The 12684-nt window shown below is 39.4% G+C and overlaps 2 long non-coding RNA genes across 2 annotated transcripts; one reads left to right on the top strand and one right to left on the bottom strand.

Annotated features, from left to right (window-relative positions):
• Nucleotides 1-4105: 4105 nt before the first annotated feature.
• On the top strand, nt 4106-5831 carry LOC148644047 (uncharacterized). Its single transcript, XR_015928856.1, has 3 exons — nt 4106-4551; nt 5016-5072; nt 5588-5831. It is a non-coding gene; the product is annotated as an uncharacterized LOC148644047 (long non-coding RNA).
• Nucleotides 5832-6639: 808 nt separating this feature from the next.
• LOC148644046 (uncharacterized) lies at nt 6640-9329 on the bottom strand. Its single transcript, XR_015928940.1, has 2 exons — nt 7469-9329; nt 6640-6912 (listed from the first exon to the last, which is right to left on the bottom strand). It is a non-coding gene; the product is annotated as an uncharacterized LOC148644046 (long non-coding RNA).
• Between the last annotated feature and the right edge of the window lie 3355 nt (nt 9330-12684).

Here is a 12684-nt window from a genome sequence, read left to right as displayed (position 1 = left end):
TTGTTTTAACTTCACCAAAAATTGTGCTTCTAGTTTCATACATAATTTTGTTAAAGTAGAATAAAATAAACACCTAAACATACCTATATTATAAAACTTAGATTGATTTATACTTTTTTTTCAGGGACTTCAGTTCTTGGAATTACAGAAGAACACTGCCACCATCTGATAACAGATATAGTTATTTGTCCTTTACACCCAGTCATGTCAAAATGAAAAACACTAATTAAAACTAGAAAAACAAGTTAGGAATATTGAATCTGTATCAAGTGACTCCTTGCTTTGTCATCTGAGTGTTCTGCAGGCTTACTAATTGTCCCACGTTCCAGATGGTCCCAGCTTGACATTGCACTTCTAATAAGATCAGACCAGCTTTGCTTCAACTAGTTTTAGTAACTGTGCTACCTCAACCATCAAATATTTACCTCCACCATCAATATTTTGTGAAATGAGGGGATGTGAAATGAAGTCTAGTGTATTGATTTGAATGTTTCTATTATATCACAGAAAGAAATACCCTTTTGCCTTTCTTCTCTCTTGGTTGTGTTGCACTAATTAGTGTAAATTAAATATATTTGAGTACTAGTATTATTTGCAGTAGTAATAGTTATCAGACATGCTATTTTCAGGGTATCTTACTTAGGACAAATTTTACAAACATGTAAGCACAAGGAACAATTGGCAAAATACAAAAAATAAAAAAGGGTATTGTGAAGTTTAAAACTTGAGGTTGTCAAGTATCCCTTGTGAGTAACATATATACAGTATATGAAGACAGACAAGCTGGTTTATTTGTGTAAAACTGGAAGAGGAGCTGAGAGATACAATTGTAACCAGGTGATAAGGTGGGGGCACGGGAGTCAGGAGTAGTGTCCTCTCTCAGGTTGGTGGGTGGTAACCCGCTTCCAGATGGAGGTAGTCAAGACCTGTGAATACCTATGGAACCCCTGTTTTTGTTTTTGTTTTTAGAAAATTGACATTTAAAAAAGGAATCCCATGTGTATTCCTTCTTGCCATGCATCAGTAATAGACCACCAAAGGTGAAGCAGCCAGCGCTGGTACTGATCTAGAGAACATCACCACAGCCAGGCAGTACGGGGACTCATGATGTAGATGACGTCAGGAAACCACTCACTGGGCTTAATAGTAATTGTAATTGTAAGCTAAAGCATCGTCTTTGATGTTAACCCATATAGCCTAGCAGGCAAATTGACCTAGTAGCTACTGTCAGTGTTTAGAAATGTTAAGACAGGGTTACACTATCAAAAAGTAAGAATATACTGTACTTTACCCATAAAGCTGCCTCCTGGACTTATACACAACACAGCCCTTTGTATTCTGCCCTCCAAATAAATTACATTTTACCAAAGCAGAGTAGTGTTAAAGGACCTGAAAAAAATGCTGAAGGATATATAGTATCAGATTTGATGGCAAAGAAAGAGTCTGGTTGATGTAAAACAGTGGTTTGAGAGTTAAAAAGTCCAGAAATAAAATAAAATTGAGCAATTAAGAAAACAGATGCCAAGCATTGGTACAGCAGAGGCACAGCACAATAAATAGTGTTAGAACCTTTAGTTAATAATAATAAACTTTAGTTCAGGTGGGTAGCTGCATCAGCATGAGTAGACTGCAAAAAGGAACAAGTTGTGTTTTCTCTCTTCTCTTTTCAGCATGGAATAAACCTATTGTTCCTTTGCAGACTACTTTATTTTATATAGCTCCTCTCAAAGCGCTATACAGAATGACAACAACGGTAAAAATAAAAAATTACACAAGATAAACACGATCAGAATACACAGAGGAGACAATAGAAGGGGGTACTAAATACAGTAGAAGCAGAGGGTTAAAGAACAGAACCAGTTAAGTAAAGGCTCTTCTAAAGAAGAAGGTTTTGAGTCTGGATTTGAGGGAATTTAGAGAAGGTGACTCTCTGATGTCCTTGTGGAGAGAGTTCCAGAGCTTTGGGGCATGAGGAGAAGGCCCTGTCACCCATAGAGTTATAAGTTACTGAAAAACTGCCTGTGTACTTTAACTCTGTTCAGTTGAAGAAAATACGGCTCCTTCCACCAGCACACAATTTCTCAAGACAGTCAGGACATTCATCACAAAATAATTCAATTCAGTTTGATTCTTTTAGATTCAAATTACTTTATTCAATCTCCAGGGGGCACTCATTTTCTGATTTAAGTATTTTATATCTGAACAAAAAAGGAAAACTATTTAGTTCCTGTATATTCCTGAAGATCATTTTAATTTATTGCCGTTATCTGGAATATTCTAGAATAAAACATAAGACACTCTCCCATTAGATTTTATTCCAGGCTTCGATTGTTGTTTAACTGAAGACAAGGCTAGAGGAATTTTGGAATGTGGCTGAAAAATGATTTCCCACACAATCATTTCAGTTGTTACAATTTCCTTGATTCAATGAACTGCAACTTACAATTACATGCTTCTTGCAAACTGCCTTTCACTTAAAACTATATTTATATGGGCTACTGCAACTTACTTTCTGGCACTCATTTTCTGATTTCAGTATTTTGCATCTGAGCAAAAAAGGAAAACTATTCTGTTTGGGCACATTCCTGAAGATCATTTTAATTTATTGCTATATGGTATATTGTTGTTAATTTACGTGCTTACGGACATACTTTCTATTAATTAGAGATATCATAAACTCCACTAACTGAGGTTAAGGTACCACAATGGGATGATTGTTTCATAAGTGATTTTTATACTAGTGGCATCTCATTTCAGTGGCTTGCTTAGTTTCTGAGACCTGGCTAGAAGGTGGTAACAGTGCTGTCAGAAATTGCAGTGTATTTGTAGAGTGATTTTCATCCTAGAAGTGCTTTATAACTTCATCCCTAAAGTTGCTTATTAACTGAACATTGCAGACGGAGTCTAATTAGTCTGGGCTGATGTTGGATCACACGGGCGGTTTAAATGGAATGAGAATGTTGGCTTGTGCCTTACTCTGATTGGCTGAGCAATCAGCAAGCAGCTGCTCAAATCACATCATAACACTTTAGTGTATAACCTGTATAATCAGGTTATAAACAGTATAACCTGTGTATCCAGTGTATAACACGATACTGCATTTTGATTACTTTTTTTTAATTATTCAAAAAGAATTTGCATATCCCTCATAGAGATGACAATTATAAGTCAATATAAAGCTCCTAAACACCTGTCGCACTCTGCTTCAGTAGTTCATTGCCTGATATTCATAGAAAACATTTTTACCACCTGCACTCGACTACAGTAACTGGTATATGAAATAATAGCTTCTCTAATAGTAATAATAAGAAACAATGTGATGCTCCATTGATTGCACAACTAGTTATTACATCCTTATCACTATTCTGTTTTCTATGCGTACACTAGTTCACATTCTATTTACATGCATTGCCTTTGATTTTTAACATATTTAATCTGAAAGATTAAACTTCTATGTGGAATTTTGTCAAAAGCCCATGGAAATATATCGTCGTGACAGCTACTGGTAGAAACTGAAGGGATACCGACACCAGCAGGGCTATAAAATGTGTAGATGGATTTACACATTGTTGTTTTTTACACATAGTTGTTTTTTGTCTTTAGAATGATTTCATACATTATGTGTAAAAAATAAAAAAAACATTTAAACTTTGGAGAATTTTTGATACTTTGTTTTTCACTGTCATTCGAAAAGATGAACAAGTCATGTCCAGTCGCATCAAAATGCTAGAAAAACGCATTACAAAGGCGTCTCAGCAGCCTAAATACTTGAAATGCGAGCAAACAGAAGGAACCGACTTGCCTTTAGACTGAATGAAAGATTTACATGCCCAGTATTTCGCGTGGCCGGCCTGGTGGCTCTGAGGGCTGAACCATTGGATACTTCTAAAGTTCAGAGAGCAGATCGGCTCTCAAAGAATCTTGTGAGATGTAGACGAGCCCCGAGCCTCCCTGTCAAACTGAGATCTGAGCCCCGGGTTCAGCTCTCCTGCTGTCGGGGTGAGTTTGTGGAGGTGGCTGTTCTCTACCACGCCGGCCGTTTTGGGGGGCTCCATTTTCGGGGCCCTCCAAAACCGGGCAAAATGGGGGATTTAAGTCCTTTATGAATTAGTAGTTCTTAATTCAATTCTAAAAAGCAGCCCCTTATACCACCGAGACACCTTCAGGACAGGTGTGGCACTAGCAGAGAAAGAGAGGTGCCGTCCTAACTAGGAGCGACAGGGGTCTCTCTCCAGCACATTTCTCTTAATTCGATCGTCCGACCGCAAGCTATACGATCCCGGCGAGCGGCCTCGTTGGGGAATGCCACTGTGTTAGGTTGTCTGAAAATCCTTAGCCGTTATAGTGTATACTTTATGTACGATCTGGTGAATTAAAGTTTCTATTTATCTTCAGCATGGTCAGTGTTGAACCCTTGTGACAGAATTCACAGCTGTCATTCAGGAGCCGTGCCCGCCTCCAGAGTGGCCTTCCTCAGCGGACACGCCCCGTCCACCTGTTCCACAGGTGCGCCCGGCAAGATGGCGGTTGGATGAGTTTCTGCGGCTTTAGGTGCGTTCGCGTTTTATTTCTAATTTTCTTATTTTATGTGCAAAAAAAATCAAATCTCACTTTGAGGGAAGCTAGACAAAATTGTATTGTTGTTGCTACTTTTTTAATTGCATTTGTTTCGGTTTAATTTGTGTTTTAAGACGCCGAAATTGGAGTTGTGTCCGTTTAAGCGTGCTCCCGAAGCTTTAAAAGTCTGCATTTAGCGTTCTTTTAGTGTCATTTTTAAAGTTTTAAAAAACATTATGTTTGTTTTTAATATGTGGTATCGCTTTGTCAGTTTATTTTAACAAAAAAGGCTATAGTTTACCAACGTATCAAGCGTTACAAATTCCTAGTTTACTTTATAAAGTCAGTAGCTGTGTGATCTCTCCTTTTCAGATTCGGGCTATAAAAACGCTTTCCGCTCCGAAATGATGAAATATTGAGTATTAAATGTAGCAATTCATATTCTTTTATTAATCCAGGTGACAAAAGGATTTCAAGAGGGGATCTCCGGTTATGGAAAAACTGTTTTTTCCAGGGTAAGTTAAATTCCTACAGTACATTCAGCTTATACTATATATATTTCTGTAACTCGATAAGACACGTATTTTCCAGCATTTAAACACCAGGACGGTTTTATAGTATGTAACTTCTTTTCGTTTCGTTGTTGAATAGAAAGGGGAAACTGGCGCTGATTTTTTATTCATCAGTTTGGTAAAGGTTGATACTACAAATTTGAACGATGTTTTCAACGCAGGGGGTCAAATCAAATATGATACACGCCGTAAATGGTACTTGATATTAAATGTCTACGTAGCATTGCATTTCTATGTAGATGAGCGTATTTTCTAAATATTGGAGTAATGGTAGTGGGGTCTATCCGTGATTTCTCATGAAATGACCTATTGGGTTTGGGGGAATTTGAGCGCGTTTGTGCATTTCTTTATTCAGTCAGATTATTTCAAAAGTTAATAGACTTGAGAACGTCAAGTGAATCGATTCTGTAAATCCGTCCGATATCTTGTTAACTTGGTCCCTTTTCTTTTGCCTTCAGTTCTGCTGCTCTTGGTCCTCAGCGCTCCGACGATCTCCTTTCCAGCAACTCTTCGTGCGTTGGCAAGTTCTTCTTGGCAATGTGTACTTTTCCTTAATTTTCGTTCTTGACATCACTGGCTTGATCTGCAAGGCACCGATTGAGTGGTGTATCTTGTTCTTCATGTAGCGAAGTTCTTAACCTGTGTTTTCCTGTTGACTGCTGCTATGTGCTGTGCATTGTACAATAAAAGCTGTTGATCGCATTTTCTGAATTGTCTTCTATTTTTTCAAGGGGTGTTGGAAGGGTTTGCTCTGGGCTGATGTCTCAGTACTGTAAGTGTTTGGCTGGAGAATCTGGAGCGATCACAAGCAGTTTCCAAGAAACGATGCAATGGATTTTTGTACTTTGCGCCACGCACCGCAAGGGGACACCCTGTCGCATTTTTTCTTGGGAACTGCGGGGGCTACCCCCTTTTTAAACGGCTCCAGATTTCCCCGCCTTTTTAGATAGTCTTTGGGGGGTTTAGGGTCCCTAGCAGTGAGCCCAGGTACAGCCCCGTGGGTTGGAGAACTGAGGATAGCTCTAGCCAAGCCCCCTCACTCCCAGCAGAAGAGGAAGGCAGGCTGGTGATGGCTTTGGTCCCTACAGAGAGAAGAGTCACCCAGGGTGGAGCCAGCCTATCAGTCACAGCTTGTAACTGGCTGTCTCCTCTCCAGGTGACCTGCCTCTCTGCAGAGACCAAAGCCATCACCAACCTGCCTTCCTCTGCTGCTGGGAGTGAGAGGGCTTGCCTTGATTGATGGGTGGATACCACGCCCTGAAAAATCCCAGACATATACTTAGTTTTTTGGCGGGAAAATCTGGCCACACTTAAAAAGGGGGTAGCCTCTGCAGTTTCCAAGTCAAAGTGCGATAGGGTGTCCCTTTGCTGTGCGTGGCGCAAAACAACCCATCGCATCTTTTCTCAGAAACTGTTCGCAAAATCTCTCCGCCAAAAAACTCACCAACATCAAGGTTTTTCGGGACCTAGGGGGTACAGACCTCTGCACGAGAAATTAAAGAACACAAACGTCAATTAACCATTTATTGAGCTAAACGTGCATGCAAAACAAAGCATTCCAGTACGACACATACAAAGGCTTTGAAGTGAAAATTATCGTTTTTAAATGACAAAGTCTCAAAACACGGCTACATTAACACTATATACTGTTACAAGTAAACGGAGTATGAAAAGATTTGGAAGCAACTACATGGTAAAACGCAGAAACATACAGCACGTTACTGGTTCTCCAAGGCATCTGTCGAGACAGCGACCAGAATGAAGACAAACTTTGTTGCATTTCCTGCAAAACAACAGAAATCCGTATTAGCTGTGCCTTCTGTTACAAACAGGATCTCGATATTGAAGATCAAACAGTTTACGAAGATTTACAGCTGGAATAAAACCCCTAGCCTGGTGTAAATATGTTTCTGTTCAACAGATTTTTGAAGTACAGTTCTCAGGCTTACATTTCAATTGTGAATACCGAAGGCACGACACAATCAATGCAGCTACAGTGTTTCGATTAGATTATTTTTCTGAAACAATTTAGTCAACACATGAATAAATAATCCAAATATTTTATAGGATCTGTTGGTTTAATTGTTGTGATGCAATCTGGAACCCAAAACCGTTTCTTACGAACCTGTATGATCAAAACGCATAAAAAAAGCTGAAGTGATTGCATGAGTTCTTTAAACAGCAGGCCTACCGTGCTATCGGGTCAGAACCATTTCTGCCGTGTAGAAATCTAGCATCTAGTTTGAATCTTCTTTAGTCAAGGTGCATCACGTTTTCCAACATTTTTCGGGAAGTACAGTATATACAGTGTATGAACGAATACAAAAGTTGATACTTACATAGATAATTCCAGCACCTGAGCCAAGCATGTCCTGCCCGAAGACACTAAACTGGAAACAAATGAACAGATGTATTTAGACGATAATTTAAATGTAATATAAACCAAGATTTCTTAGTAGCGAGCGGCGTTTTCACCAGGGAACATAGCGCAGAATACATTTCAATAAGATAAGTGTAAAGAAAATAATAAAATGTTTATACTCACGTTTATACTCCCTTTATTTAGTGCGAATCATGTCCTACCCGAAGACACTAAACTGAAAACACAAAAACTGCAGAATTACAGAATTTAAAGACCATTTAAACTTAAAACTATTTGCAATCCAAAAATTTTGCCTCGAATATAAGAACGCAAGCACACAACATACACTGGAAAACAATGAAAAAACTTTACATTTCTAGACAGGCTACTTTGGGTTTGGAAAACTGCAGAAGCTTGATTTTGTGAACAAAGTTCACGAAATGTTTGAGAAAGATTTAGATCAAGAAAGAAACGGAAAGCGACGTTTTCATTGTCAATACAGCAGTCTTTAACGCTACAACAGAGCTTTTCTTCGATGAAAAAGAAATACACACGCTGTCACACAAGTGGCTTGTTAAAAATAAGATTAGCGTTGGAAAAGTAAGGCTTACATTAAAATGCAATTTAGCTCCCAACGAATATACGTTTCCTTTCCTCTGAGAGAGTTAGACTACATAATCACATGAGTTCAATTTTATCTACATTCAAATAAAGGAAAACTAAAATTAATCGTAAAAAGATGCAGAACAAACTCACTCGGCTCCCTTCGCTCTCGCAAAACCAAGCGGACAGGTGCGTGGGGCGTGGCCTGCGAGTGATGTCATCCGAGTAGGCGTGGTTACAGACTGACGCTGCAGGTAGCTTTTTTTCTGCCACCTGAAGACTTGTGGAAGAAAACGAGCATGGTTTCAGAAGCGCCCATGAATTACAAGTTTAAACATCTTTTTTCCCATGGCCATCTAAGCAATCACAGTAGATTTAATCCTTATTAGTATTTGAAAGCGACAGGAAAGTTTTTTGCATGACACTGCAATCTATAACCTGATTGATCTTAACGTTGGAGCAAGAAGTCATCAATTTTTCATCTGTAAACGTTTATCATATACCCAGTTTACTACCTTTGTACTTCATATAAGTCAGGCAGTTTATGTGTTCATTTAAGAGGTTACTAGAACATTACAAAGTTCAAATAAGAGGACAGTATTCGATCCATGTAGTCTTTTCATTTATAAAGGTCTACATGGATAGAATACCGTTGTTTAATGGTATCGGTTGCATTCAATAATCTCATGCAGGCATTGCTTGAAAGGCTGCTGGTTTTAACAAAATGGCTGGATCGCCTGTTTCATTCTCCCACAACTCTTTGTGTAAAGAACTTTTAAATACACTTCCCCATGACATCCTTTCATTTCCCTTGGTTCACGTCAAAGTAGTTCACACTGTATTACTGCAATTTTCTTAACTGGTCAACTGGAGTAACTACTTAAGTCATTAGCATAATTTTCAACACTAGTGCACTGTACTGAAGTACATATTATATTCAAATCAGTTCAAATTTCTCAGTCTCAGTGCAACCCCAATTCTAAACTTTAATCCTTACCCTAAGTATTATATATGGATAAAAGATCAGGAAAGCTGGAGTTTACAATAGAGGAGGTGGAAGAATATTCGTAAGAACCCACAGTGACCCCAGAGCCAAACAGTATCTCATACAAATAACACTAATACTGCGAGAGGCTCAGGCAGAGACTCTGGAAGCTGTTGAAAGCAGCAGGGAGGAAGAACTAACTCAAAGAAAGCTGGCTGATTCCAAGGATGTGTGTGATGCCACGGGGGTAGAGGCTGCCAAAATTGGCACCAACAGGTACCTGACGCTCCAGACACACCCCTCACAGCCTGCTGGGGAACTTTTTTGTCCACTTTTTCCCCCATCATCCAGGCAACCAGGACCCGAGGCGCGCATACGTCTACTCCAAGATTTCTGGGCCCCCAGCTCGTGGACTCTTGGGCCCAGAGGCTACAATTAGCCTTTGTCTCTGTCCTCTCTGAACTCCTCCGAGACCACACCTTAGGTTTCTCACATCTCTGATACCTTAACTTGTGGTGTCCTGAGCTCGATGTGTTTCACCTCTAGCTCTCACTAGTCCCTTTCAGGGAGCAGCAGTGAAACACCCTCGAATCTGTCAATCCTTTTTGACTCGACCCCCTCTATTGCCTTCTTTGTCTTACTGGCAGGCCAACACAGCAACAGAAAAAGCTGCTTCTCTTCAGGGCCATCCTTGCACCTCCAGATCACTACTCGATCTCTCGAGGAACCTCCCTCCTCTTAACCATCCCTCCCTCTACTTCCTTCCTGATCTGGTCCTCTCGTGACCAGCCAGCTCTTGAACTTCTAGGTCCACCTTCAGCCGCTGATATCATCTCCCAACACCAGTGGGCTGAGTCTCACACAACTCTGAGTCTCCAGTATCTCATTCTTACACTCAGACTCAACTCACTCATTACACCAAATCTCCAGCGCCTCACTCTCGAGACTCGACACACTCACATTAAAACCCACACAACCTCTCACCTTCCCATTGCCCAGCCACTACTCTTCACTAACTCAATGGAGCTTTAACTCACCATCATTCTCCGTCACAGCAGAATTACTGCACAGCCCTGTTCTCACACTCAACAGGCTGCTCTCTTTTTAAACAATCACGTCTTTCACACTGGACAATCCCCTCTGGAATAGCTGCTCTTACTCGGTCCCTTCCAGGATTCTTACGATATTCTCCGTTGTCTCCTCTGAGACTGTTGCTCTCATGTCTCTCCCCTTACCAGGGGTTTCTTGAGCTGCAGCCGCTAGTCTGCTCTTACGTACATCTGGCAAACCTGCTCTTTCTTTCTCCTATTATTAGACACAGCTTTGGCCCGCCAACTCTCACTGCCTTGCCTCAGCCTGAATGCACAAACACGGCACTAATGAATCAGACCAGTTCAGTTCTCCTGCGCCGTTGCAGGGGGACAGAGTGACGTCACGCCCCCAAAGAAATAAGTCATTATATCTCAGAAACAAAAGCAGCACAGGCTACTTTCAATGACACAAATTGGCACAAATGCAGCACTGACAAATGTGGTGGGTTTCAGCATTTGTGCCATTTCTATGGGGGGCACCTTCACAGAGCTGATGTAGATAACTTTATTTTTTAAAGTATGTTTATCCTATATAAATGTCGTATATTGTACTAGATATAGAAGATCATAGTACTTATTTTAGCACCACCATCAAAAAAATGACCTACACATTAATTTTCTATTTATTTTTGGTAAATGTTTCTAGATACAATAGCACACATACTGTATAGATTTCTTTATGAAGTACTTTGTTGACTTATCATCTGACAGCAAAATATTAAAATAAATCATGCTACAATTCAAGGCAGAGGTTTTTAGATACTTTAGGGCTTCTTAAATGTTTAAATTAAATTTCATTAATGGTGCTAGTTTATATAATTGTAATTACTGACAGAGCTCCTTGTTTTTGGAGAAGGGTATCAGGATTCTATTTGTTTTTGCGATAGGAGATAGGTGTAGAGTTTGTATGAAGCTTTTCTGATATTTAAGTAAAGCTACTGTAGTACTGTTTTTAATTATTGATTCAGTAGCACTGTATGAGCTCCTGAGAGAAACTGTTCTCCTGAAATGGGTTCTGCTCATTAAATTAACACATTTTCACATTTTGACTGTCAAATTATTTAGGAGTTGCACTGCCTTGAACAGTATCAACAGATGACTAGCATTTATAGGTACTTTTTTCTAGTCAACTCATGTCAGACCTGAGAGAGTGATTTCTTGAAATTGATATTAAAGATGATTCTCCTCAAGATAAGCTCATTCAACCAAACACCTTTTTCATGCCTTCAATTAAAAACAGACATAGAAGCGTCTAAGTTAACTGGATACACAGGAAACATTACAGGTGACCTGAAATGTCACCTGTGACCGAAAGTGAACACAAAGATCTCTCATCACTTAATTTCTCTCCATCTTTGTGGATATGGACAGGCTGAGGTGGAAGTCGATGCTTATTCATCAAAGAAATTGATACAGTACTGGTTGAAAAATATATTTCCAGGTCAATCAAAATGTTTCCCTCTTTGTTGATAATAAAAAAAGTGCTCAGTACTGATTACCAAGAGCATCATGAGCCTGGGATGAACACAGTTATATCAACCAAATCAGGGAAACGCACAGGTCGGGCTGACAAACACTAGTTATCTGACACAGAGGAAGAGCTGTGTCCATTATGCCAAAGTACATCAGCGTAAAAAGACTATTTTTTGTCCCATGAGCTAAATAAACTAAAGAAATTCTGTGCTACAGCTATCACTTTGGAATTTGTGCATGTACAGTACATTTCCTGTAATCACAATTATAGTGACTTTCATCTGGTCAATTCTAGACTGCATTCCTTTGCAATTAATTGGTTCGTCACCTTAACATAGAGAAGCTGGGCAGTTAAACAACACATGAGCTCTAACGAGGAGCAGTAAATCCCTTTGAGAATGTAGCAAGAACACAGTGGATTAAATAGAACTTGGAAGAGATAGCAATCCTGTTATGTACAATTTGGGCCTCTCACTGTGTGTGTGTCTAATTAATATGGTTGCAGAGACAGGCCTGAGCTATGAACTGCAGGGAGCTTTAACAAGTTTAATTCATGCAAGATTTTGCACAGACCTTCTGAGTTTGCACAACACAGCTACTGTTTTTGTCTGTTCTGTTTACTGTTTCTTTGTTTGGTTTTCACGAGTTCTATATTGCTAATTTTGGAGCCACAGAATGTTTTCATTGCTGTAAACAGAAATTGGCAGACTTCACAAAAACTCCACAATACTTTTATTATAATGTGCCTAATCCTGCTTTTATTGTTGGGCATAGAAAAAACGTATTGTTTTGCTACTCGTATTGTTTGTAATTGAACGCCCAAAATGCCCCAAAATGTCAAATTTTGTCATATTTCCAGTGATGTTTTATAAATGTTTACTACATAACAAAAATGTGATTGCTTTGTGGAATACTTATTGCTCAATCATATTTCTTAATGCTTTTTATATTGTTTTACCCTCTCCTGCCATTTTAATCTGATTAATTCTCATTCTCAACCCACTGCAAAGAACAATTTATTGAAAGTACATTCTGCTATAC

This window comes from Lepisosteus platostomus, chromosome 21 (genome assembly GCF_059453375.1).
Source record: "Lepisosteus platostomus isolate fLepPlt1 chromosome 21, fLepPlt1.hap1, whole genome shotgun sequence".
Classification (NCBI taxonomy): Eukaryota; Metazoa; Chordata; class Actinopteri; order Semionotiformes; family Lepisosteidae; genus Lepisosteus; species Lepisosteus platostomus.
Note: the sequence above shows the minus strand (reverse complement) of the source record. Positions and strands in the feature narration are given on the sequence as shown.